This window comes from Passer domesticus, chromosome 1, assembly GCF_036417665.1.
Source record: "Passer domesticus isolate bPasDom1 chromosome 1, bPasDom1.hap1, whole genome shotgun sequence".
NCBI classification, from domain to species: domain Eukaryota; kingdom Metazoa; phylum Chordata; class Aves; order Passeriformes; family Passeridae; genus Passer; species Passer domesticus.
In genome coordinates, this window is record NC_087474.1 from 102,472,977 (window position 1) to 102,499,296 (window position 26,320).

At 40.9% G+C, this 26,320-nt stretch overlaps 1 long non-coding RNA gene across 2 annotated transcripts; it reads right to left on the reverse strand.

The window, feature by feature from the left end:
- Nucleotides 1-13,332: 13,332 nt before the first annotated feature.
- On the reverse strand, nucleotides 13,333-25,782 carry LOC135307433 (uncharacterized). Of its 2 annotated transcripts, XR_010368157.1 has the most exons (4): nucleotides 25,425-25,782; nucleotides 25,042-25,334; nucleotides 17,814-17,904; nucleotides 13,333-16,014 (listed from the first exon to the last, which is right to left on the reverse strand). It is a non-coding gene; the product is annotated as an uncharacterized LOC135307433 (long non-coding RNA). The 2 variants fall into 2 exon arrangements; XR_010368162.1 differs by lacking the exons at nucleotides 13,333-16,014; nucleotides 17,814-17,904 and adding an exon at nucleotides 20,093-23,160 and having other exon boundaries at nucleotides 25,425-25,781.
- Between the last annotated feature and the right edge of the window lie 538 nt (nucleotides 25,783-26,320).

Below are 26,320 nucleotides of genomic sequence, written 5' to 3' on the forward strand. Positions count from 1 at the left end.
ATGGTTTGTTTGTTTTGACAAGTCCAAACACCATGACTATATTGTGCCATAAAACAAAAATGTTCCCTTTAATTATTGCTGGGCTGCTGTGGCTCTGGGGTCGGCCTCTTGGGTGTTTCAGCTTTTGTCTCCAAGTTTAACGTTAACAGAATTTTTCTAGAAGATTGATATAATTAAAAAAAAAAAAAAGTTTTGTTTGTTTGTTTATTTATTGGGTTTTGGGGGCTTTTTTTTTTTTTTTTTTTTTTTTATTCTGATAGAGCAGTGAGCCAGATCCCAGCAATCATGTGTCAGGAAGAGTCATTTTTAGAACAGCACCCCACAGCGTGCAAGCACACAGAGTGCCCTTCTTTTTGCTGCAGTGCCCTGATGCTGGGGCAGTCAATCCAGCCCCTTCCAGAGCCAGCTCTGCCCTCCTGGCTCCGGGCACAAAAGCCTTGGGGGAGTTGCCAGCTGCTCCTGCCTGGGTGCCACAGTTCCCCTGGGACTTCAGCCTGGTGCAAAATGTGGCTCCTCCTCCATATTTTTAATGACTTGTCCCGCTGCCGGCACAGCTTTTTATGTTTGCTGACATCTCCAAAGGTGGAAATTAGAAAAAACAAAGGTTTCCTTTTCCCTGTGCATTTTTGAACTCACTTTTTATTTACTTTTTTTTGTGGCATTCTTTTCTGAGAAAAAAAGAAACAAAACTCGGAGAAAATCAGCTATAGCTTCACTTCCTTTCTTTGTAGTACAAAATATGCACATACTTCTGCAGGGTGATCAGACAGGTTATATTTCTTTTCTTGTGGTCTTCTTGTTTTGTAAATATGGGCTGATTTTTATTTATTTTTTTTAAAAATTGATGTTAATTTCTGTTTTGAAAGGGGGACTTTTTTATTTTTAGGGGACTTTTCTTTCACTTTGAACACAGCTGGCATGTTTAAATAAATGTTTCTCTTCTGTGTTGAGCCCTGGGATAATGTTGCAGGCAGAGTGATTGATGTCTGTTTGAAACTCACATCTCAGAAATTATTTTGTGATCCTCTTCCAAGATGGCCTTTCTTTCCAGGACTGTCCATGGATGGAGTCAGAATCTAGTTGAATCCTGTTTTGGGTGAATGTTTTCCTTTGTGTTTTTGAAAGTGTTAGTAGGCTTTCTCTTGCTATAGATAACCATCCCTATTTTACTCTTAACATTTTTCTAATCCTGTGATATGCTAGAATTAAAAAATAAAATTGAAAATAATACATGTCTCTGATGGACTAAAATGAAGAATGTTTCATGTTGTGTGTAAATGCACACAAAGAAGAAGAGAGACAAAGACAGTGCAAGGGTTAGGGTATTCATCCGTGATGTGAATTTGAAAGCAAACCAGGAAAATACAGCAGCTAACAAGACCTTTGGTGACCTGGATTTTGTGGGGATGAATTGGGGGAAAAAAAACTGTTCCTAAATCTCACCCTAAATCTGTCCCTAAATTGCAGTCACAGAAAGAGATGGCAAATATAAGCAATAAAGTGTTATGCTTGGCACTTTACATCAGGGACACCTGAGCTTGTTGGACAGATCTTTCTAGAGCAGCCAGCTCTAATATTAACCCATTCATGAACATCAAATGTAGCTAGATTGTCTTTTAATATGTCATAATATCCAAAGTATAAACTAACTTTTCCTTCCTTCCTTCCTTCCTTCCTTCCTTCCTTCCTTCCTTCCTTCCTTCCTTCCTTCCTTCCTTCCTTCCTTCCTTCCTTCCTTCCTTCCTTCCTTCCTTCCTTCCTTCCTTCCTTCCTTCCTTCCTTCCTTCCTTCCTTCCTTCCTTCCTTCCTTCCTTCCTTCCTTCCTTCCTTCCTTCCTTCCTTCCTTCCTTCCTTCCTTCCTTCCTTCCTTCCTTCCTTCCTTCCTTCCTTCCTTCCTTCCTTCCTTCCTTCCTTCCTTCCTTCCTTCCTTCCTTCCTTCCTTCCTTCCTTCCTTCCTTCCTTCCTTCCTTCCTTCCTTCCTTCCTTCCTTCCTTCCTTCCTTCCTTCCTTCCTTCCTTCCTTCCTTCCTTCCTTCCTTCCTTCCTTCCTTCCTTCCTTCCTCCCTCCCTCCCTCCCTCCCTCCCTCCCTCCCTCCCTCCCTCCCTCCCTTCCTCCCTTCCTCCCTCCCTTCCTCCCTTCCTCCCTCCCTTCCTTCCTTCCCCACCCCCAAACCTCTTTTATTTGACAGTTTTCAATTGTTTTGATCTTTGTGCATCATGAAAGAGCCCTATATAACTAACAAAAGCATGACGCAGCTCTTCAAAACCTTTGTATCTGTCTGTATAAAACTGCAGTCACCCTTCTTTTCTGTGGACACTTTTCCCAATCTGTACAAAACCCCAATTTCAAATCCTGTCCTTTTCTTCTGAAAGAATGGTCAATGTCAGCCTCTGCTGATACAGATTTTTCCACATAAACTGACCTTGTGCAGCATTTCTAGTTAGTGAATTAAAATCAGTGGAGAGAGCCAGCCCTGTACGAGTCTCAGTGGCCTCGTTTTATTATATGCACTTTAAGGATAGACTGTAAGGAGGAACATTGCTTGGGTGGTTCAGACAGACAAAGAAGAATGGAACTGCTGGGTTAGTACCCTGATCTGGATATTTCCATGGCTGAAAGTCCTGTGCTATCCTCCTTCTTTGTACATCTGTACTCTCACATATTATACCTCATATCCAGAGCTGCTGCCATACTGCAGCCTTAACATGTAATATTTCTACCCTTTTTCTTGTTGGTGTGTTTTTTTTTTTTTTTGGGGGGGGGGGGGGGGGGGGGGGGTGTTGCATTTGGATATTATCTGAATTTCAGACTTCTGGCAAGAGAGAATTTTTCCTTTTTCCCAGTCCAGAAATTTGCCTTTCTTCATCATGACAGAGTTGTACCAGTGTTACAAATGATGACATCCTGCCACATTCTGGCAAGGTAGCTCACTTGAAACATGGATTTGGATTTCTACATTTCCTTTTTTTTTATATATATATTCCAAGTTCTCCACAGTTTAAGGATGGGCTGAGAGGGAGGTAGATGGAGGTCAGGGGAAGAGAAGTTTGGAAGGAAAATGTGATGCAAATCAACAAGCATTATAACCAGCAGCATGCCAGAGGTGCACTAGAAGGATTAGGATGTAAGGAAGTTTGAGTCTGGCTGGTGATATGGAAGAGAGAACCTCTGTTTTGGGGAGTGGTCAAACAGGGGAGGAAAAACAAAATCATCCATTCCTGGCTGCTCCTGTACTATTTGAAAGCATGTTCCCTTTGGTATGTGTCCTTTGGGCACCTACCAGCTAGGAGTTCCTGGAAGCAAAGCAGGATTTGTCAGGATATAAAAATGTCCCTGCTTTGCATTTGCAAAAGAAAGCTGCCAGAACTCTGCAAATGCTGTCTGTCCACACCTCTGTGCACAGAGCTTTGGGGGCACGTACTTCACTGCACTGCTTCCTGACCAGCGACCTCCAGGAGGTCTTGAACCAGAGATGAGACATTAAAAACAGATTTTCTTCTCCAAGGAGAAGTGAGACTTACTATTATTTTATCATAGTGTTTTGGTATTTAATATACAAGGACTTGATAAAGTACTACTGCATAACCTTCTAACAATACTCATTTTGTCCCATAAAATTATTATATCCAGTCTTAAAATGTTAAATATGTCACTATTAGGGTAGAGTATCATAAAATTCAGTTTATAATATTAAAACTCAAAACTGACACAGTGTTATCAATTATATTCCTTGGTAATATTCAACTTTTTTCATTCTTCTTTAATTTTGCATTTTAGTATAACAAATTGAGATTAAAGCCATAGCCTCCAGTTCAAGGTCTCTTGGCGGTGAATGGCAGTAAAGTTACAAGTAAAATGATAAGAAAACAAATCACAGTGAAATCTAATATTTAATAACATTTCAGACAGATTACAGAGATTTAAGGCCCTGTGCTGCAATCAGCACTGGATCAGAGCAGATATGCTAGTAATTGCAGAGGGAAATGCTCTCATCTTCTTGAAATAAATGCAGATCATCAGTAGAAGACTGTAAATATACTGAACAGCCAGTATCAAACTGAAATTTCTTTCTGGTATCATTTGAAAAAAAGATTTCTAGCGTACTCCCAGAAGGCAGAAATCTGTGTTACATTGTTTGGTTTAGCTGAGGAAATGGTATATTCCCCATTCCCTTAAATTTCTGATGACCTCTCCAGTTGGTGCCGGTACAGCACATCTTTCATCTGGACTTTTACATTTCTTGAGCAAATGCAAGGAAAACTTCCCTAAAAATGGAAAAAAGGCCACAAAAGAGGCTTTAAATGCTCTGATGTGTTCCTATATATTTTCTACTTTCTAAAAAGTGTATCTTTGTCCTGTATTCTACTTTTAGAATACCAGAATGTAACAAAATTTTTATTCAGCTCATAAGGGACTAAATCTCCTTTCGAAAATTTGTTCAACTGACAATGAGCCAACGGCCAAGTTACACAATAATGTGGAAAAAAAAAAAAAGAAAGTTACACATGAGTTAGCGGGGCTTTCTTTGCACGTAATGTACATATCAATTACTTAGTGATGCATTATATGGTATAATCTAATTCAGCATGTCAAACTTTTCAACCCAATTTATAAATTCAGCTGCATCAGCCTCTGCATCATTTACACTGGGTAATTTTTAGCTTCTCTTGAAATCAGGTCCTATGGAAAAAAAAGGGCTCGATTTATTGTGCGTGTTATACTCTGGGACCTAGTTTGCTCAGTGAGCAAAATGAATGCAGTGAGTTTCACACAGTAGAAGTAGATATTGTGTATTGTGTTTTGTATGCTGAGCCTTTTTCTTTCTTTTCTCTCTCTCTCTTTCTTTCCTTTTTTTTTTCCCCTCCAATAGAGCTATCCAGTCTTGAATATGTCAGTGTGCCTTGAATGTGCAGTCACATTCTGAGGTATGTCTTTGAACTCTTCAATGGTGCTTTGCATTTCTTTGAGACCTTTTATGAGAAGGAAATAGAGAAATGTGGACTAAAATGCTGTGCGGTTGTCTCATTATTTCTCTTCCATTAAAAAAAAAAAAGGAAAAAAAAAGGAGAAGGAGTTAGTTTTTGTTAGACAGGGACACCACCGTTATATTGGATATTCAGCATCTACTGTGCATGGCTCCACACTCATGCTTGCAGACAGCATGGGGTATGGCGTACCAATTTAGGAGGCCAAGACAATAGTTCTGTATCTGCTCTGAACAAAGAAATTATCATGCCCAGCTTGCAATTACTTTGACAAGAGGAAATTGATTTTCAATATATATCTTATTCCTGGCCATTTAAAAAAAAAAAAAAAAAAAAAAGCAAAGAAACCCTAAAGCACGACCCCCCCACCCCCCCAAAAAAAATCCAAAAAACCCAAGCCCTAGAGAAAGCTGAAGACTAATGATTAGTAATCAGAAGATAATAAAGTGTGACCAGAAAAATTAGAAGCTCCCCTGAAGCTCTAATGAAGCCAGTAGGAAACTAGAAACATTAAAAACCTGTGGAAGGATGGCAGAGTGGTGCCTGTAAATACATGGTCTTCTTCAGGTCAAGACTCTGTCACCCTTCCTCAAAGTAACTTTTTGGTACCTAAATGGTCACGAGCAGCAGGCAGAGGATTGTGGGGTCACAGGACAGCATTTGGCAAGTTTCAGCTGGAAAAGCTTGTGCCACACACTCGAAACACAGTATGTAGGGTACAGCCAGCTGCCTCCATACTGCAGGGATGTTAAGTATGAGTGTCACCAGCCAGAGAGACATAAATTAAATATATTTAAGGAGAAATTTCACAAAGGATTATTCTGGCATATAAAAAGAGAAGCCAATAAAAGTTTTGTACAGAGGAGTGCTCCTAGAGATTGTATTAATATATTTTATGAGGTTTCTTTTAATTAAATTTACAACTTAACAGGTTTAATTTCTACATGTGTCAGGCATGAAAAGGAAAGAGGACAGTTTGAGACAGTTTTTCTAGAACTGAAGCAATTTTTTTCTCATAGTTACAAATATATCCCTTGCTCAGTGACTGTGTTTATCTTTTAAGTGGTGGGGAGTATGGGTTTGCTATCTCAGTTAATTCTCCGCTCTAACACCCATGAAGTGTAATGCATTAAACAAGTTTAATTTTTAGAATCTATTTTGCACATGCCCTTTTGACAGAGACATTCCACCAGAAGATAGCTTTTAATACTGTACTTGGGGCACAGCGCCTGACAGAGATTACTGTATAACCTGAAGTAAAAGTATTAGCGTAAAATACAAGGCTGTGTACATGGGATTTCATCCAGAGCACTCAGCCAAAAGAAATACTGAACCGCTGCTAAATCATCCTAATGAGTTAAGTATTGTGTGTGGTTTTGTTATTTTAAGCAAATGCACTCGTATTTGTTTCTGGAACTATAAGGGATCAGTCAAGCAAATGTTTCCGTGAAAGGAAAAAAAAATATATGTTCATAAAACTTACACTGCTTTACTTCTTGGTGGCAGAGTATTTAAAATAATTGTTCAATGAAAGACTAAACATTTTCTTGGAAAACTCATTTAACTCAAGAATTAGCCATACGAGGTGTCTACTCCACTGTGTAAAATAATAAACTTTGTTCTTTCTTTTTCTGTTTTACCTTTAATACATAGCCACCTTTATAAAACCCATATGTTACACATAACAAGGCATTTTCATTTGAAAAAAACTCCAACACAAACCAACAACTCAAACCTACAAAGAACCAGACTTGCAGGCCTAAGGAAAACATTTGACTGGTTTCCAGTTTAAACTGGGGGTGAGAGAGTGGAGAGAGGGGCAAGGTCAGGAGGAAATGGTGCTGGGCTGCTAAAACAGGGGCTGGCAAGAGGAGCAAGCAGAACTGCCTCAGCCTTTATGCCCTCCTCCAGTTCTCCGGGGGTGTAGGGATTAAGTAACTACCACCATTCACACACCAGCCATTTCCCTCCCAGGTGTGAAACATCTTCCAGATAGATCAGCTGGGAGTTTTGGAAACAGCTGGTGGTCTCTCTTCTCCCTGGTTTTCCTCATATGATAATGGGAAAACAAAAGGAGTAATTCCTAGATATTATTCCTGGTAACTGCTGAATAGAAGCTGGAAGTTTTCCTTTGCATGCATTGCACTTGCTCCTGTGGGTAGTGGAAGAAGGAGGGATAAATGTAGGACAGTGTTTATGGGGGGTAATTCTGGTGCATAGCACACCTTGAAAACGATCCTGGCTGGCTGGGGAATTCCAGCCCGAGGGCCATTTCACAGCCTGGCGCAGGGGGCTGCACAGCACTGGCCACTTCATTATATTTTTGAGGTCCCCCAAATCTTAGCCCACTGTGAGAGTTCATTACTGCTATAATTTAATGTAGTCACAGGTGTGACCCACTCACCCAGGGAGTTCTCTCATCAGCCCCGTGTTGCTGGAGTCCCTCAAGCTGGGACCAATGCCACCCGCTACCTCAGCAGTCTGTCTGTCTTTCTGGAAAAGCCTTCAGATGGTCCTTTATGGCAATGCACAAGACTCCCAGGAACAGAAAAAGAGAACCTCCCTATTCCAAGCTACAGCTTTTTCCTTCATTTTCACCAGGCAGTCTCAAGTCCCAGCTCACTGTGGTTTCCTCACACAGTATATAAATACATTGTTCTGGCTGGATTTGCTGGCTTCGCACCTCTCCTCTCCAAAAAATCCTCAACCCAACCACTTTAGGAGACATTTCGTTGAGCAGCATAATCTAAAACATTTCAAAGGATTTTTCCCTATGATACAGAAAGACAAAACCCATAGAGAACTGTTATTTTGTTTTTCTTTATAAATCTTTAGTATTTAAAAATCAAAAAATACACCATTTTGTTTATGAAATTTGTTAAAAATAATCCTTCTCACCTCTTTGCAATAAAATGTGTTTCAGCTTATTGCTGCCTTTTTCCAGTTGTAGTCAAAAAAGACCTCTTTTAGCATAGATGTCACAAATTCAAAAGAGCAGGGGCCTATAAAACACAGAGTGTGGTTTCAGTTTTATCATTACAGGCTAAGGCACAGTGTGTCCATTACCAACAGCTGGAAAATGAGACAATGACTAAAAGTGGCATCATTGTGTTTCCTGGATGCTTTACTGGCAAAGTTCAGTGAGGTGAAGACACTTGTGATGGAGACAGCTCAACAGGGATTTTTCACTTTGTGTCACATGCTAGTTTAAAAAAAAAATCTGTTAAGAGATGTCAGAGGTGAACTGAACAGCTTGAGTCTAGTACAAAAATCAATGCACACAAATTGTTTAGGTCCCAGTTTTGCTCTACAGTGTGTGTGTGTATGCCTACAAATTATAAATATGGCTGTCTAGGAAATCATGCCTTTGCTGTTTGTCACCTACTTCATCTCTGCCACGTGTTTCAGTGAGGTCAGTAGATGTTTGCATAGCTACTGCAACCTCCTTTTTGCAGGAGGGGACAGCAGAGTCCTGGCTGGGCACAGGGTGTTGCAGGGTCCTTTAGGAGATGGTGATTTCCTCCCCCCTCCATTTCCATTTGTTCACCTTGTGTTCTGCTGAGCATCTGCTGAGTAAGGATATTTCGACACAACACCTTTTTCAGGCAGAAGCACCCATGCTGCCCACATGCTTGGCTGACAAAAAGCCCTGTGGCCACTGTGACCCTAAGCCCACCACCCCTTCTCTTGTAAGAGCAAACAAGTCAGGCCTTGGCAACTCAGATGGAAGGCAGAAAATGCTTGTGTAAACCAGGGAAATGTCACAGAGGCTGCATCTCAAGTCTGCTGCAGTTTCCACACTCAGATGACTTCTTTAGTGTTATTGTTTTAAGTGAAACCTAACCTTGATTATGGAAGGGACCTATTACATTTTTTGACTGTTGGGTGCTAAATGCACTTGCAGTGCAGTACTGGGTTATGAAATGTTAACAGCATCTGTGGTATTGCCATGATAGCCACAGACCTCAGCTACTAACAAGGCCTTACTGTGCCATCCATTTTACAAACCTGGAGCAAAAGACAGGCCTTGTCTCTGAGACCATGAAGTTTAGAAAGAAATGTGTCTGAGCACTGAACTTAAGCACAGAGGAACTCAGTAACTTGCCTGAAATCTTAATAGCCAGTCAGTGGGAGAGCCAGAGGGAAAAAACATGTTCCCTGAGCTCTGGTTGTGCTGTGCTCTCCTGATCACTTCTCTTTTAAATAAATCTGGTGTTTAAAGTGCTGTTTATGGCTATTGTTCCAAGAGAAGTTGATAAGGTCAGTGCACAAGCCCCTGAGACAGAGGAGAGTTATATTTGGAGGTGCTGCAGTGCACAGGCACTGCAAACATGGGCAGCGGTGGAGAATTTTGAAGAATGATGGAGTAATGAAATGAGTTAACCTGTAAAGTGGGAAAATTATCAGACCTTCTTGTCTGAGCAAGTGTCAGGATGTGGGGGAGTACGGAAGCAGAGGAGGGAGAAGCAAAGGGGAGAACATATGGATGTGTCTTCTCTTGCAGTCACAGTCTCCTGTGCAGGGGAAGGTCACAGTGTTATTAAACACAGCAAATGTGATGCCTCTGTAAAGGCAGACAATCAGAATAATCCACTAAAAATTGTCTGCATGTATGGAGATTTAAGCATCTGTATATACAAACACAAAACTTTCACTTGTGGTAGAGAGTTGACCAAAATTGTATTTAATTTTTTTCCTTATTTAGTTGAGAATATGTGATTCACATTCAAGGCCCAACAGAAGCTAAACCCTTTTAATTTAACTAAACCACAGTGGGTGTCTGGTACATCAAAAGTGCATGAGTAACTGATGGGACATGGCAGGGATCTGGTGACAGCTCTTCCCAGTGCTGACCTCAACAGCAGCTCCTCCTGTTCAGTAGCAGGGACAGATTGATGCTTGAATTTATTTATCATTTTCAGTTTAAACAATAGCAGTATTTCAAATATTTTCCTGACTATTGTACTTTCTTATAACCAGATTTAGAGGAAAACAAAGGATAGAGGATTTTTTTGAGTAAAAATGGTATTTATCTTATTGAAATTATTTCTAAATTAAACTCATTTTTAAAACACGATTTGTACCCATGCAATATGGAATTCAGTCTTCTTTCACTGAAGGTAGCCACAAAGTATTCCCTGACTTCTACAAAAACTGTGGTTTCCTTGCATCTCATTTTAGCAAAACATTTGTGTTCCATCTTAACCAAAGGTGGGCTAGAGTCCTGTTGTTAAACAGCCTAAAAGTTGGTGTAAAAGCTTTGATGAATGAAGATGAACTGCTTAAATAGTAGAAGAAAGCAAATTCTCTTAAAAATTGCTGGAGCTGGTTACCTTTTCTATCACTGTGGAACAGAGATTTTCAGTTTTCTTTCTTCATGTTACCAGAACAATCTCTGTTTTAGAGTGCTACTGTAACAGTTTTAACTTGGTATAAATGCGCATGCCACAGGCAGGCTGAAGTTGTTGGGCTCAGAGGTATCTGTAGCTTTGCCTTCTTACTTGTGCTGACAAGCAGCTGTAATAAGTCCATGTGCCATCTGTTCTTTTCAACTGACCATGTGAGAAAGTTTGCTTTCAAAGTGATTTTACTGCTTTGATCCCATTCCTCCACCTCTTTTACTGCCTCTTACTTTCCATTCTCTATTACTTTTCATTGTTTCCCGTTATTATAATCCTTTCTTACCCTTGATATGTCCCCCAGGGCTCTTATTCTGTGGGTGGTGAGCACTGTCCTATGCATGCAGCTCCTTTTGTCATCAGGGGCTGACTGATGATTTTTTTTCTGAAATCCCATGAAAGCTCAGAAAACCATTTCTTCTGTGTGTCCCTGTAAGAACAACCTTGACACCTACCAATGAACTTTTTTAATGTGTTGTTTACTCTAGTAGGTATTAATGTGCACTGGGGCAGTAACACATCTAGGTAAGAGTGGCAGAGACTTTTCCTGTGCATTTCAGGCTCTCTCTGTGTGGATCAGGTGTATCAGATGGCATGTCCCCCGGCAGTATCCTGCCTCTTACAACTTCTGACTACAACATTGGAGAATCAGTAGCATTTCAGGCTTCCAAAAAATGAATGGAAGACATGGCTGGCCCTTGATATTATTTTCAGTGTGTCTTGGGGTTGATCATTCTCCACCGCACATTCCCACAGGAAATGTTCTCAGCTTTGCTCATACGCAATTGTAGGCTCTGTGTCATTCTCTTTTCTGATCCTGCAGAAAGGAAAATGGCACTTTGCCTTTCATCTGGTTCTGTCTGGAAATATGAAAGGTAAAGTAAGATTGGGCACACATGATTCCACTCTGAAGAGTTTGATAACCTTGAGGAGTTAGAAAGCCTGATCAGTGAAGATACCCATGCCAGAACCTGATGTTGCAGGAAAATGACATTTTCTAGGTAAGTATTTTAGTCTTCTGTCACAGGTAGACCTTTTGATGTCTCTTATAATTGAAAATGTATTGCTTCTCTGTGGTAAGAAAGAGACAAAGAGCCAGGTCTTTTTTCTTGGGCTGTGTCTGGATCTGTGCTCTCAGTTTCAGCCTGTATGCACTGAAATACTTTCCTGAATTGAAAAAGTCAAGTTTACTATAATCACCTGAGATGCAGCTCACAGGTTCAGTCTTTCCTCATTGTTGCCAATTTCAAGGTGAGCTTGTGTCCTTCTGCTCCCCTGGAGGATGGTATTTCCAAGCCAGTGAAGAAAATCACCCAAAACTGGGGTCCCTCTGCTTCTTATCACTGAGTTTAATTTAAACCAGGAGATACATTTAAATACCTGACCTCACTCCTCCAGAGATACAGCCTTTGAATGAAGCAATGCACAGATGTGACCTCAAAAATCAAGTTTCATACTCAGAGGCCAGGCCATTCTGACATTCTTGACTTGCAGGAAAAGCAAAGAGAAGCGACAGAACTGGACAGTCATTTGGATTGCTGACATGTGATAGATATGCAAAGGTGATATCCTCTTTGCTGGCCATGGATCAGTCTGCCAAAACTCCATCCATGCAGGGAGCATCCCTTCAGACTGATATTTTCAGGGCATGAAGCAGTTCCTCTCACATCTGAGTGTATGAAACACCAAGACATACAAAAATAAGGATGGATTTGACAGAGGCCGCTGAAGTTGCTCTTTCAACAAAGAATTTTGTGACTGACTTGTTTCACCTCTCAGATGGATTGTAAATGGAAAGAAACTGGGAGCCAGAGAAGTCCACCAGCCTGTATGCAAGGTCATATATTCATTTGATGTTGTGAGGTATTAATAATACTTATAAATAATATTTATTTTTGTAAATTTATGGTGAAAATATCTCCAGCTTTACCTAGAGGAGACATATAACCACACAAACTCATAATATATATATAAAAAATACTCCTGGCAAGTATTCTGGTTGCTGTGCTCTCACTGGTGCTCACTGACATCTAAATTAACTTTCCAAGGAGGAAGACCACAGGCTAAATCAACTTCTGGCAGACTCAAAGGCTTGAATGTCCAGATGAAGCTCTGTGGTGGTATAGAGAAGCCCCCACTGCACACTTCTGGTATCACTATTAGCATTCACATCCAGGTAAGAGAGTTATAACCAACCTAAATAAAAGATAGATGGTCTCTCACTGTGTATGACTTAGAGAACTTCAGGTGAGGTCCTCTCAAATGCACAGATGACTGATTCCAGCTGTGTGCCGTGAATGTCATACCCTTAAAGGTCTTCTTTGAAATACATCAGAATGTTGAAGAGCACCCCAAATACTCAAATATCTGGGAAACTGGCTTTAGTATTGTTTGACAAATCCTCTCTGCTGAGCTAAATCAGCCAATTAGTCATGCTAATGCTTGTTAATGGCATTTCTGTTAGAGGAACAGTGTAATTTGGCTCTATTTCTAAAGTCTTGCAAGAAGAAGCCCCAACATGTATTGACTGTATATTGCAAATGAATGATGTTTCTATGCTACTGAAACTCAAAAATGTGTGATTGGTTACACCTTGCCAAGGCAGCAACTCGGTAGTACTTTCACACCTTCCAGTAAAATTTCATAGGACGGATTCCAGCAGAAACCATTATATCAAACTTCGTACAGGCATGGCTACTTCTCTGAGAAAAACAGAACAGGCCTAAAGAAGCACCAACATTTGGCTTGTGGGATCTGAACCTATTAATTGCACTGGCGTCTACCTCCTCTTTGTGCTCAATTATGAGCCCATTTTGAAAGGACAGTTTGTCTTTAATGGGTTAATGGACGCCACATTAACAGAGGAGCTACAACACGATAAACAAATATAGTTTAATGCACCCTACTTTGAATGCAGAGTTCATATGTATTCCAGACAAAAGGCCAAACAAATTTACAACACTTCATGCATTTCTATAGCTGAGCATTTTTTACTGAAGGATATGTAAATCCTGCACTAATCAGAGGTTCTGGGATTCCAAATGCCACTAAAGGTTATGACCTGAAGCCCTGCTAATAGATGACTGAGGGCGTAGACTAAGTAGTTCTGAATGACAGCAACCACAGGGTGTTTTGCATGAAAAGTAACCTCTAATAAATGACCTCTGCTTTTTTCCTTTCAAAGCTATGACAGTAATGAATATGAAAGGGGGAGCTTTGTACACACCGGGTGTTATTTACACCTAAACACTGCAAGAGTCTGGATGTATGTGAGGGTTTCAGTTCTGCTGAAAAAAGGAGGAATGGGTGTTTTTGATGCCTTAACAAACACTGCTGCACTTCTGCTGGCTTCATTAATAATCCCTTTCTTAAGCAGTGGTACAAAACAACAAGGTCATGCTATTAAAAGGAGTATTTCCTCCTTCATTGTGTGCATGTGTGTGTATATAAATGTCTGTTTGTATATATGTATGTATGTAGATATGTTTACTGGATGGATTACAGGCTTTATGTGAAATCTCCTGGATTGCTAGAAGCATTGATAGAAGCATTCAAATTTCTGCTGTTTTGTGACCTTTAGTTAGGCAGAACACTGTGTCTTTGGTGGTATGAACAAAGCAAGGATGGTTTTAATGGCAGAGTCTGTTCTCGTGGATGATATTTACACTTGGACTTCTAGCAGTAAAACAGTTCTAAGATTTTTTTCTTACATGCAAGCAGAACCAAAGCAATGAAAATTACTTTTTCCCTTTGAATGATGGTGATCAATTGCTGAAGCCTTTCTCATCTTGATGAAGATCCTAGAAGGGGAATAGAGCAATTGGACTGTGCTGTCTGTGCTCCTACCAGCTCAGGATTGTTCCCAGATGCACACATTGCTTTGCCTTAGCCATTCTCCATGTAAACCAATTGCAATGCATTGCTTTGGGGGCTGGCTTCCTCTCTCTTCCTGGTTCAGTGTGTAAGGGCAGACCAGGACAGGGAAAGGCAGGCAGGCAGGAGCAGGCCAGTTCCTCTGTGCAGCTGGGAACTGAGCCATGCAGGTCTCCTTACTGCAGCACCGACAGAGGGATTGTGTGGGGACAAAGGAAACCACAAACACTGGGGTCACATCACGGGCCCCTGAGCTGAGGCACAGGCTGTATGTTTGAGGCACGGAGTGCAGATGTGCCTGCCTGGGACCCAGCACCCCATAGCTAGCTCAGACAGTGCCAGGAAGCACTGATTAGCCCTGTACTTCCCTCTGCCAGCTTCCAGTTTGGGAGCTGGTGTGCTTAAATCCCATTGCAGTCTTTCTTGACAGTCCTGCAGGAGTCATATTGAGGGCCTGGCATCTTCTGGGTGCTCAGGTGCCAGTCTTGCTGCTGAACAGCTCAGTCCTGTACGGTGCCACCACTACATGCTGCTGTGCACAGACTGCCTCCAGACACGTCACACACGGCAGTAGGGTGGCTGTGACATTCCACTTGCCCCTGAACCCTGTTAGCTGCCTTGTATAAAGTCTGTTTATTTAGGATTCAAACATGTCAGCAAGCAGCATGTGGCCTACAGAGAGCATCTTGATAGCCAAATGCACTTTATACCCCAGGAAGCTTTTGTCTGATGCACAAGCCTTTTGCTTTTCTCAATATTATCCAAATATTTTTTCATTAGTTAATTTTTAATATAGGTGTTTTATGTGCAGAACATAGTTATGTTTGTTCAGGTATGACTGCCATTTTGTTAGGTGGCAATTTTTCCCGAGTAAGAAGACCAAAGCAGAGCTTTAAAATGCACTCCTCATAAAAAATTAAAGAGCTATTCTTTATTTACATATTTACACAACACTCAATCCATCGTGTAAAGCTTTCTCTGCCTTAAACCCAAATCTCCGGGGTGTACTCTGTGCCTGGGGAAATTGGATGGCTCAGAAAAATGATAAAGAGGTATCTGTCCATCCACGTATCTATCATTTTTTACACCATACTCATTACCATGGTCTCTGAGCTCCTATTACACGTATGGAACCTTTCCCATTTCGGTACAGAGCTGGTCAGCAGAGACAGCAAAGCCATCATTATTATCTGAAGAGTGTGAGCCTGGGGAAGGACTGGCTGCTCACTCTGCAGTGGCCGTTTGGAAGCAGCCAGTTTGTACAGAAGACAAATCCCTTTTATTAGCTGCCTGGGAAGTCCGGTTTGGCTCCTGGAAGATGCAGTTCAAATGGACTGTGTGCAGAGAATTAGCCTTAGGTATCAACATTGCTGCTCCCACGTTCACTTCATGTCACCTTGAGAGAGAGGCTACCTCTTCCCTGCCTTGCTGACAGCTGCTTACCAGGAGGCGGACTTCAACTCTGAAAAGGCATCAAAAGACCTGGCAACTTTAACTTAGATAGACTGTCCGAGAGACTCTTCAAATTAACAGAAATAGCAGCATTTCTCATTCTCTTGCATGTAACTGTTTGGCCACTTTCAGGCCATGTCATGACACATTTGTCTCATTGTTACCCTGGGGTCCACCTGTTTCTTTGCAGAATTCACTTATTGTCTTTTGACTTGTGCTTCAATTTCAAGCTCTGAAGGATGGCAGCTTTTTATTAGGTTGTATTCAGGGCCAGCCATAATGGGGGCCTGATCCTTGATAAAGACCTGTGGGCATTCAGCAGACAAATATTAGTTAACAATGATCATTACAAAGAATAAAGTAACATCACCACTCTGCAGCTTGCTTCAAGGCTGACTCTATTACAGCTGCTATTGCCACCGACTGTACTAGCACCATTAGACATCCTGTTGCCCATTTGTTTAAATTTTTTCCCCTCCTGTTCTAGGAGGAGAAGTTTCAAATCCATCTTCGTTTGCCTACCACCCCTGTCAGACATACAGCAGCAGCCAGGAGAGCCCTGTTCTCCCAGGAGGGCTGTTCCTGGGATGTAGCAGTGTGGCCAGGTCATAACACTGGACTGTGGGTTCCAGGATCTGAATGGTGGATGGATGCTCCAAACAAATACATTCTTCTCTTTCCCCCCTCCTCGTGCCATAAAGCAGCAGAATGGCAGGGACAGTGGTAGTTTTGTTCCTATTTTATTGGTAAAGGGCAAAGTGGTCTGTCCTAAATCACCAGCCCAAGAAGACACACAGAGCCTAAATGACTTGTCCCTTCATTACTGCAATGATCCTGCTCATTCAAGCATCCCTCTCATCCTAGCCTGGCTCAGGCATGCTTTAGTCTGCTCCTGGCTTTATTTTAGAAATAGAAGCAGACTTCATCAGTCAGTCATCAGGAATGGCAGATGGCCTTCAGTTCATTAAATGAGTCCAAGACTAAAAGAGAAGATTGTGGTTTTAAAATAAATTTAGGGGAAAAATTATAAACTGTAAAGAAAGAGCTGGAACACCCCTCAGGACAGACTCAGAACAAAACTTTGCAAATCATCTTTATCTAAAATTGAATGGGTTTGATTTGGGCTTTCCTGTTCTTCTCTTACAGAAACCTGGCACAACTATAGGCCCCCTGAGTAGAGCCAGGACAAAACTCAAAAAGGTATGATTAGTTTCACTTGAAATGCCTCAAGGAAATGTTTCAAGTTTGACAGATTTGTGGTGGAAGTCTGCCTTTTTTTCTGGTCAGTTGTCGGGACCCTGGGCTTCTGGCCACAAGTTTTGTATTCCTTCATACCTGGAATCCCTTGCTGCCTTGGAAAACCTTATTTTGGGATGGATGACTGACTGGTACTCCAAAAAGAGTCCATGGGACATAGTACAGTACTTTTTATTTTCCCCTCCTTTCTTATTGCTGTCTTATAGAGGCAACAAAAATTAATTTTCTAATAATGTGCAGTAGAAATGCATTTTCTTTTAAAGATTGCAGACCAGATTTTCATCTCTTCCCAACCAGCGTAACTCAATTGATACCTTTGATATATGCCAGCCTAAGGAAGAAATTGGGCAATTTAAATTTTAACTTCCTCTCTTAGGAACAATCCTTTCATTCCTGAAATCTGCAGATGAAGAATGAAACTCTAAAAAACCTGCTCAGTCTCACCACGGCTTGACTGCAGGACTCTGACAGCAGCAGTCTTGCACTGCGGTAAAGAGGCGATTAAAAGTTTTACTATCCATTTTATCATCTCGGTTTTTAAAATAAAGAGAGCTGTCATTGTTTTAGGATTATTTTACTTATGTCTATTCATTTTGTTTCATTGTCTTTACAAGTCTCACTCCCATTTCATGCTGCTTTTGGTTCTGCCCTTTTCAACTCCTCATGGATGAGTGGGGAAGGAAGAGCAGACTGGCCAAAAAATTGGTAGGGAGAGAGTGTGGAAACAGCTTCCATGAAAACCTCTTTCTTCATTTGGGAAGAATGAGAACACCACTTTTGTTTTTTCCCCTCTCTATTTTTACAGTGCCTTTGCATCTTACAGGTACACCAGAGCATTGTTGCTTACATGATCAAGCTGTGCAGCAATATCCCTCACAGACTGTTTTTAATGGCCTTGGGAATCAAGGCAAAGGTATGGTCAGCATGCTGAGACCTAGCTGGAGAAAGCAGAGGGAAGTATTTTTAGTCTGGCATTTGGAGGAAAATAAGGGAAAAAAGGCTGGCAATGAAGACAATGGGACAAAAACAGAAAACAGGATATGGAAAGACAGAAAGCAGGAGTACAAGCAGATAATATTTTTAAAGCCACTTTCATACAATAGTGGAATTGCTAAGGTTGGAAATGACCTCTAAGATCAGTGTGATAAATCTCTAACCCAGCATCACCATGTTCATTGCTAAACTATGTTCCCAAGTGACACATCCATATACTTTTGGGGTGTTTTAAGCAGCTTTGGTAGTTTTGAACATCTCAGTAAACAAGTATTTGTACCATTAGATGCTTAAATTGTTTTGAAATTCGGTATATTGTAGCTTTAAACTTTATGCCTAAAAATTATTATGCTTGAACTTAGAGGTTTTTCCTTGTACAGACAAGAAAATTTCCTGAAATACTCATTTGTGGAGAGAGGGAGGATGGTATGTTTTCCAGGTGTCATTCAAGTTCAGAAGTCTTCCAATTTAAAAACACTGAAATACTGAAAATTTGTTCTGGGAATATTCATTCCAATTTATTAAAGAATTGGGGTCCAGCTGTGCTTACTTTCCACAACAGTTTGCTTCTGGGACATTTTTCATTTGCTTTTCAAGTAGTTTCTGTATCAGAAACATTGTTTTAAATGTCACAGTTGTCAAATCAATGAACTAAAACAGTATCACATGGCTTAATTTGAACAAGTAATGCTCTTGGAATTTCAGATTTGGAACAACAGGCTTCCTGATCTGTTCACTGTCCCTCAGCAGATGAAAACAGAGAAACTGGAGTAAGGTTAGGCTATGCCCTATCCCACAGGGTTGCACAGCAGAAGAAGGAGGGGTGGATGTCTGTGAATGTGTTTCACCTGGAAGTACCCATCTACAATGAAAGTTCAAATCACAGATAAAACCCCTGTTTTGTCTATAACTGTCTGTCAATCTGTCTATCATTCATCTATCTATCTATCTATCTATCTATCTATCTATCTATCTATCTATCTTTATTTTTGTCATGAAGCTTTTACCTGAAGTCCATCTAAGTTTCCATGGATTTTGATTAAAGTTTAATGAGGTTCCTATTACTGCCCACAGAAAAAACAAAACAATTGGAAAAGCTCTCATGGGTACCAAGAGGAGTAATGTTCTTTTCTTTAGGCTGACAATCCGATAACACTACAGAAAGAGCTTTTACCCACAGTTTATTTATAAGGACTCTAAGTAGCTCAAAATGGAGACACACAGCTGAGGTAGCCATAACCCATATCTACATCTGAAATCTAGGTAACCTGAGTTGGAGCCATGGCTGAGGGTTGTAGAGCAGTCCGTCCTTCTCCAATTTTCCTTCCATCTAATCCAGTGGCTTGTTGTTCTCTGCCTTTTCTTCTTCCCCTGTTTTGCTCACAGCCCTCCTAGCCCCCAACACTTAGTGTAACTACAGCCCTAAAGAGCACTGGAGAACTCTGAAACTTTTGTTTTGCCCCAAAACTTATCAAGTCCCTCCCTAAGCTGCTTTGCTCTCCTTGCTGAGCATGGCATGAAGCCACCAAGGGCAGCTCAAACCATAAGGAAGTAATAGGATGGTGAGATTGATGGGATATTTTCAGAATGGAATTTTGCTTCAGGATTTTATTCTAAATGGATTAAATGGAAAGGAAATTATTAAATTAAAACTAAATGAAAAAAAAAGTATAAATACCTAGAAAACCAAACTATGGGATAGGATGTATTTTTTGGTATTTTACCCATCCCTCTTGTTTAACCTTCACTACATAAGGGCAATATCAGCAGAAGAATTGTTTGGTTTCATAAGAAATACCTACTTTGTAGCCTGTCAGGTTAGGGGCTTTTTCTCTGGTGAGTATCAAACAAAACTAATGGACTGTGTAAGTCTGTTTATAGAGATGAATAATTTTAAAAGAAGGATTTGAATTAAGATGATAAGGAAGAGATTACAGAACTGTTTTTTAAATTGCAAAGATTTGAATTTATTTTACTTATCTGCAGGTATCATAATCTTAAGTGTTCATGCATTCAAGCTTTAGCTTGTAGACATTACAATTAGAAATTTATGTTCAAAAAGTAACATGTCTGCCAGACATCCTGATAGATATTTGCAATTGGAAATTTAAAAAAAGGTAGTGACACAATATGAGTATTGGTTAATTATGAGATGTTGGTGAAAGAGGTTCTTTTACTAAGGAAATGTTGGGAGCACATATTTTATTAGCATACTCATAAGTATACTCATTGCAGTCACAAAGTTTCTCTGCCTCACGCTAGTCACAGCTCAAGTTCATCCACTGAAGAATCAAGTTTGTATCCCATGACGTGAAATAACTGAATAAAGCCATCCATCATATCAAACTGATATATTATCATTTTACCAAATTTTCCAACTCTTGTCACCTCCTTGCCCTACTCTAGTTAGTTATTTATCATTGTTAATCCCTTAGCAGGAACAGGGAACATTCAGGCTGGAGTAACACTACTAGAGAAAGTCTCCTGCCAGCAAAAATGGTGTGGTGTGCCAGGACTTTGTTCTCTGATGCAGCTCCACTGCACAGGGGTTGGGAGCTGCTTGAGAGTTCACCGCACTTGCAGGAAAAACAACCAAACCACTAAAAAGGGGTTTTGATACAGGATATGGTGGTAGGGCATTCTTCTTAATTCGAGGTAAAACTCTTGAAGTTCGGCCATCAGTGGATAGAAAACACCATTATTTGAGTTGTATTTAGATTCTGACACTAATCCATAAAGATAAAATCATACTAAAGTGACAATCCAACCAAAAGTGACTTTTTCCATTTCTCTCTACGTCTGCAATTTAAACATGCCTTTAATTTACAAAAAAAATTTTTGCAAAATCTTCTGTTTTAAGCAAGTTGTGCAATTAAGGTTTGAAAGGTAGTTAATGTTCAGTTAACTTTTTTTTTAATATGTATATGGCTTTGGAGAATGGATCATCTTACCAAACTGGGAACTGTTATGAATGTGTGTTTGTGCATTGTGCATTCTTAGTATGTCTCAAGGTAAAAGTCTTGAAAGGATTTTATATTTCCTAAATACGTGCCTGGTGATTAGATCACAGTAAAACTGAAAGGATCATAATATGCCTATTATAAATTACTATGTTTCAAAGAAATTATTTTTGTTAGTGGGTAAATATGCACCAGTGCCTTAGGGAATAACAGAAATTAAACCATGAAATGTATATAACCTTGAAGGTCTGAGAAAAATCCAAAACACCAACAAAGAAGGCTGAAAATTTGGTCTGACACCATCTTTATGTAGCACTGTGCTTCCTTTACATGCCAAAGTTTCTGAAATATGTGTGATTTAGTTTGGTACAGTATAAGGGCAGCCTTTAATTTGGGATTACAACAACATGTGTTAAAGGACAAAATGTCAGCCAGATTGGATTTTCAGCTTTGAACACACTTGAGGTTAAGGTCTCAAGTCAGCTTAGCTGTCAATCTGACAAAAGACTATTTTTTTTTCTGTTGGCATATTTAATTACATAAAACCAAATGCTCAGATGAGGGAGAAGAACTGGTAAAACTTTTTTCAGCTGCAGATCTAGGGCTGCCTTAACACCCTGCTAAATTCTAGGCTAAACCTAACTCACAAGGTAGTGTCTGTGATCAAGAATAATGGTTTCATTTGTATCTGGCAAATACAGTGCATACAACTTTTCCTTCCTGACATGGCACAATTGTTCATGTATTTGACACTTTTGGAATACATGGTATTTGAATTTACAAAGAAAGTTCAAATCAGTGCAGAGTAGCAGGGGTCTTAAACCATGTGTTCATTGAGCTGTCAGTCTTCAGCTAGGGTCTAAGCAGCCAGTCTTCAGCTAGGATCACTATTCTGGTTTTTACTGATGCAGATCTCAGTACCTGAGGGGCTTACTTAGCTAAGTAAGCTCCTTAATAAGAAGTAACATCTTCCTTATGTGAAGATAGCCATGGTGTACATTTGGGATTGCCAGTGGAGGTGCCACAGCTCTTTAGGAAGGGGACACAAGTCCAGACTTGGAAGGTTTCTGGAATGGTTCTTCTTCTGTAACAGTTTTTCCAGTTTGGCTTTCTAGGTTCTGATTTTACTAATCTGAAACTCTCTTCCCATGCTTAGACAGGCAGCCACCTCCTTTGATGGGCTTCTAGATGTTTCTTAGCAATGGGATTGGAAGAGCAGTGTAAGCCATTCAGTTATCTAGTTACATTTAACTCTGGGCATTATGAACTGTCTGCTTTGAGACACAGAAGGAACGAGCAAATATCAAGGAGTTCCTTCACCACACATCTATCAACAGGGGGCTGATTTCATCGTTCAGACTGCCTGAAAGCTCTCATGCACAATGACATTATTTCAAGCCCAGAACATAAATTTAGGCAGGCTAAGAGTTAGGAGAAGACTGTTCACTGAGATGGAAGGGTTGCTTCAGCCCTGTGAAGGCACTGACCTCTAGGCCCTCAATTGATTCCTCTGAGACCTTGCAGGTGAGCCAAAAAATCCACTTGAGTGTGATGCCTTAAGTTTTAACTTTCATATTTTCCAGAGTCTGTACTGCATTAGTATATAACTCTGAACTTCATAGAAAGTGTTAGCAAGTTCTCTTCACAGGGTAATTAGACAAAACAATTCTTTTCCAGCCTGACAACCAAGGACACCATTGCAGCTTCAGGCCCAAAAGGTATAAATAACAGCAAATTGATGAGAGCAATCTGGGAGGATGGGACTTCATAACCTGAAGCTGTAATTGGACAATTAACCCCAATATGTAAATGAACCAAGACTTATAAAAGTGTGAAAAGATGTGATCCATCCTCCAGCTTGGGTGGAGCCACTGCCAGGCTCTTGTACTGCCCAAGGTGTATCCTCTAAAGATCTTTTTAATAAATACCTACTTTATTCCTTTAATACTGTCCAACCTCTGTTCTAGGTGGCCTCTTGATGCATCAAATGAACCCTGCATTCAGTGGCTTTTTGCCTCACATTAGCCATTGGAATGGAGAGTAACATGGAGGAAGTGAGGTACTGATACCACGACTCATCATGATATCATGATTGATCAGTAACATCATGCTTCTGTGTGCAGTATCAAAGGCTGTTGAGTGCTGATATTACATCAGTATTTGCAGTTCTGGGGTGTTTTTGTCCAGGCCTTCACCAATCTCTCTCCAAAGAGCTGGGGCAATCATATCTCTGTGACATTTCTGTTTTGACAGAGAGGATAAAAATTAATGGACAGTATTATTGTCTTCCTCCAGCTGGCCACACTCATCCCTCTACCCAGGAGCTCATCAAAGTAGACCAGTCTGCTGGCATGGAGTCAGTGTCAGTGGGGTCAAGAAAGGGAATGAAGAAGTCCCATGGCAGGGGTGTCACCAGTTTCCCAGGTCACCAGGACAAGCTCCAGGTGTTTGTACAGCAGAACTGGAGCCCTCCTGCAAGAATTCTAACACCTCAGTTACCAGAGTGCTGCCAAACACCACACAGAACAGGCAGATATGCTCCTGATGGATCCACATGAACCAATGCAAAAATCAATGGCTCCGTGGTATTTTGAGGTGCTGACACTTGTTTCTCTTTCATATCATGGCATAAACTGAAAGAATTTGATGTTGTGCCAGTCACTAGAGCAATCACCAGTCAGGGAAGGCAGTTTAAACTAAACTATAATCATATATGTTCCTATATTAGTCTTCTTCTATTATAATATTGTATTATATAACATATATGTGTTTCTTAAGAAGACACTTTGATAGTTTCTCTACACTGATCCCAAGATGACATGGCTTTTCCATTATACACCTAGACAGAGGATGTTAAGAGAATAGTTCTGCTCTGAAAAGCCAAACCTATAAATACTCTTCATTATTCTTCTATTTTGTGACCTTGTTTCCAATTTTGTGATCACCTCAACATACATTTTGATGGAGAGAAAATACATTTAGCTGGAGTGCAAGTAATTTCCTTTCTCTTTAAAGTTAGTCTGGCAACAGAGAGGATTTGAATGGACAGTGGGTGCTTTGACCTGGTTACATCTGGAGGTGGACAGTCTTCTGGTGTCCACAGCTTGAGATGGGGTTTTGATAGCCAGGAAATGTGTATGCTCCTTCCACCAAACCAGTCAGTCCAGGGATTTTGGCAACAATACATAAACCTGTGGAGAAGGCTTGTCCATTGCAGGCAAAAATCTATGCTGAAGTCTTGGAGCATGAGCCAAGAGGTCTCACTTGTCCTAATTCAAATACTACCTGATTCTTGGTGATCTTCTGCATGTGCTCTTTTCTGTTGTGTGCTGGAGATGTTTAAAAGACCCCAGATTTGCTAAGTGTCTACACCTAAGAGAAAAAAGTTGGCTATGTGGGTGTGATAAAGTTGCCTAAACATCCATTTCTAGTATCATTTTAGATGTTAGGCTCTGGGGATGCACTACAGCAGCCTTCCAGTACCTAAGGAGAGCCTACAAGACAGCTGGAGAGGGATTTTTTACAAGGGCATGTAGTGACAGGACAAGCAGGAATGGCTTTAAACTGAAAGAGGGGATATTTCGATTAGATATTAGGAAGAAATTCTTTACTTTGAGTGTGGTGAGGCACTGGAACAGGTTGCCCAGGGAAGCTGTGAATGCTCCATCCCTGGAAGTGTTCAAGGCCAGGCTGGACGGGGCCCTGAGGAACCTGGTCTAGTGGAAGGTGTCCCTGCCCATGGCACTGGGGGTGGAACTAGATGATCTGTAAGGTACCTTCCAAACCATCCTGTGATCCTATGCACCTGACCACCTACCTGGCAATCAGCCACTTCCCTGGAAAGATATGGATCTTCTGTAACTCGTACATAATCTCTTTCAGATGATGAAGATATTTTGGAAATACCACAACATGTAAAATGGTGATAGAAATTTATGTTATGTCAGTAACCTCAGACTTTCTTATGGTGTTTAACAGGGGGAAAGGCTAATGGGAGATTTGCCATTTATATACCTGACATTTCATATCCTCAGCATCCTGAGGAGCATGAAGCATTCAGTCCCGTTTTTCTACCTGTGAGAACTGATACATTACAAAACTTTTTAATACTTTATTTAATACCTCTGGGGAGAGCAGGTGGCAGTACTGAACAGCTTCACAAGCAGGAGGTCCATTAGCAGAGGTCATGACTCCACAGCACGCCCTTTCCACCACTACCTTTCTCTGTCAGCAGGTCAAAGTTTACAGGCATTTTGGGGGCCAAGAAAAAGAAGGATTGTTTTTTTCTTCACTGTCTCTCCTCTCAGGGGCCTGCTGAAAGCTCAATTCTGACAGCAATTACAACTCCTTTGGCCTTTTTGGCACAGGGATGTGCTGTCAGACGAGGCCTGGAGTTTGGATTCTCCTGCCTGTTCCTGGAAGAACAAAAACATGAGTGAAGACATTCTATCTGAAAGACTTGGGGAAGCACCAAAACAAACAAAAATAATTGAGGACAGACTCACAAAGGCCCAAGCCGCATGCATTGTAATCCTGCTGGCCCAGCACACCATATCTCATCACCACCTACTCTGTCTAAATAAAGCCATTTCCCCGCGAGGATGTCTGACCCAGAAATGCGCGGCACAGGCTGGAGTGCGCTGGGCTCGCCTCCTTCCTCGGCCACTCTGGGTCCAAAAGAGGCTGCTGTGAGGAGCCAGGGCTGAGCAAGGAGAACCCCTCCCTCTCCCGGGGCTGCTGACACAGGGAAGAGCAGCCCTCCTGCAAATCTCCGCCCGGGCTCCCCTGCCCGCCGCCGCCTAAAATGGAGCGCAAAGGCAGACGTCTTCCCGGCGGCACCCAGAGTTAGTCCAAGGCAAGTTCTGTCACCCATTCAGCTCCCAGGAGGAAGAAGCGGCGGGGCGCTCGGAGAGCCCGGTGTGGCTGTGCCGAGGGGCACAGGCCCCGCTCCCGGCCGCCGCCTCACGACCCCGCGGGCGGGCGGGGCAGTCCCGGCGGCGGCCACACGGTGTCACCCGCGCCCTCCGAGCGCCCGCCGGCACCGGCCGGGCAGCGGCACCGCCACGGCGGGGTTTGGTTGTGTTTTGTTTATTTTATTTTATTTTATTTTATTTTATTTTATTTTATTTTATTTTATTTTATTTTATTTTATTTTATTTTATTTTATTTTATTTTATTTTATTTTATTTTATTTTATTTTATTTTATTTTATTTTATTTTATTTTATTTTATTTTATTTTATTTTATTTTATTTTATTTTATTTTATTTTATTTTTTATTTTGTTTTAAATTTTTTATTCCTTTCCTTTCCTTTCCTTTCCTTTCCTTTCCTTTCCTTTCCTTTCCTTTCCTTTCCTTTCCTTTCCTTTCCTTTCCTTTCCTTTCCTTTCCTTTCCTTTCC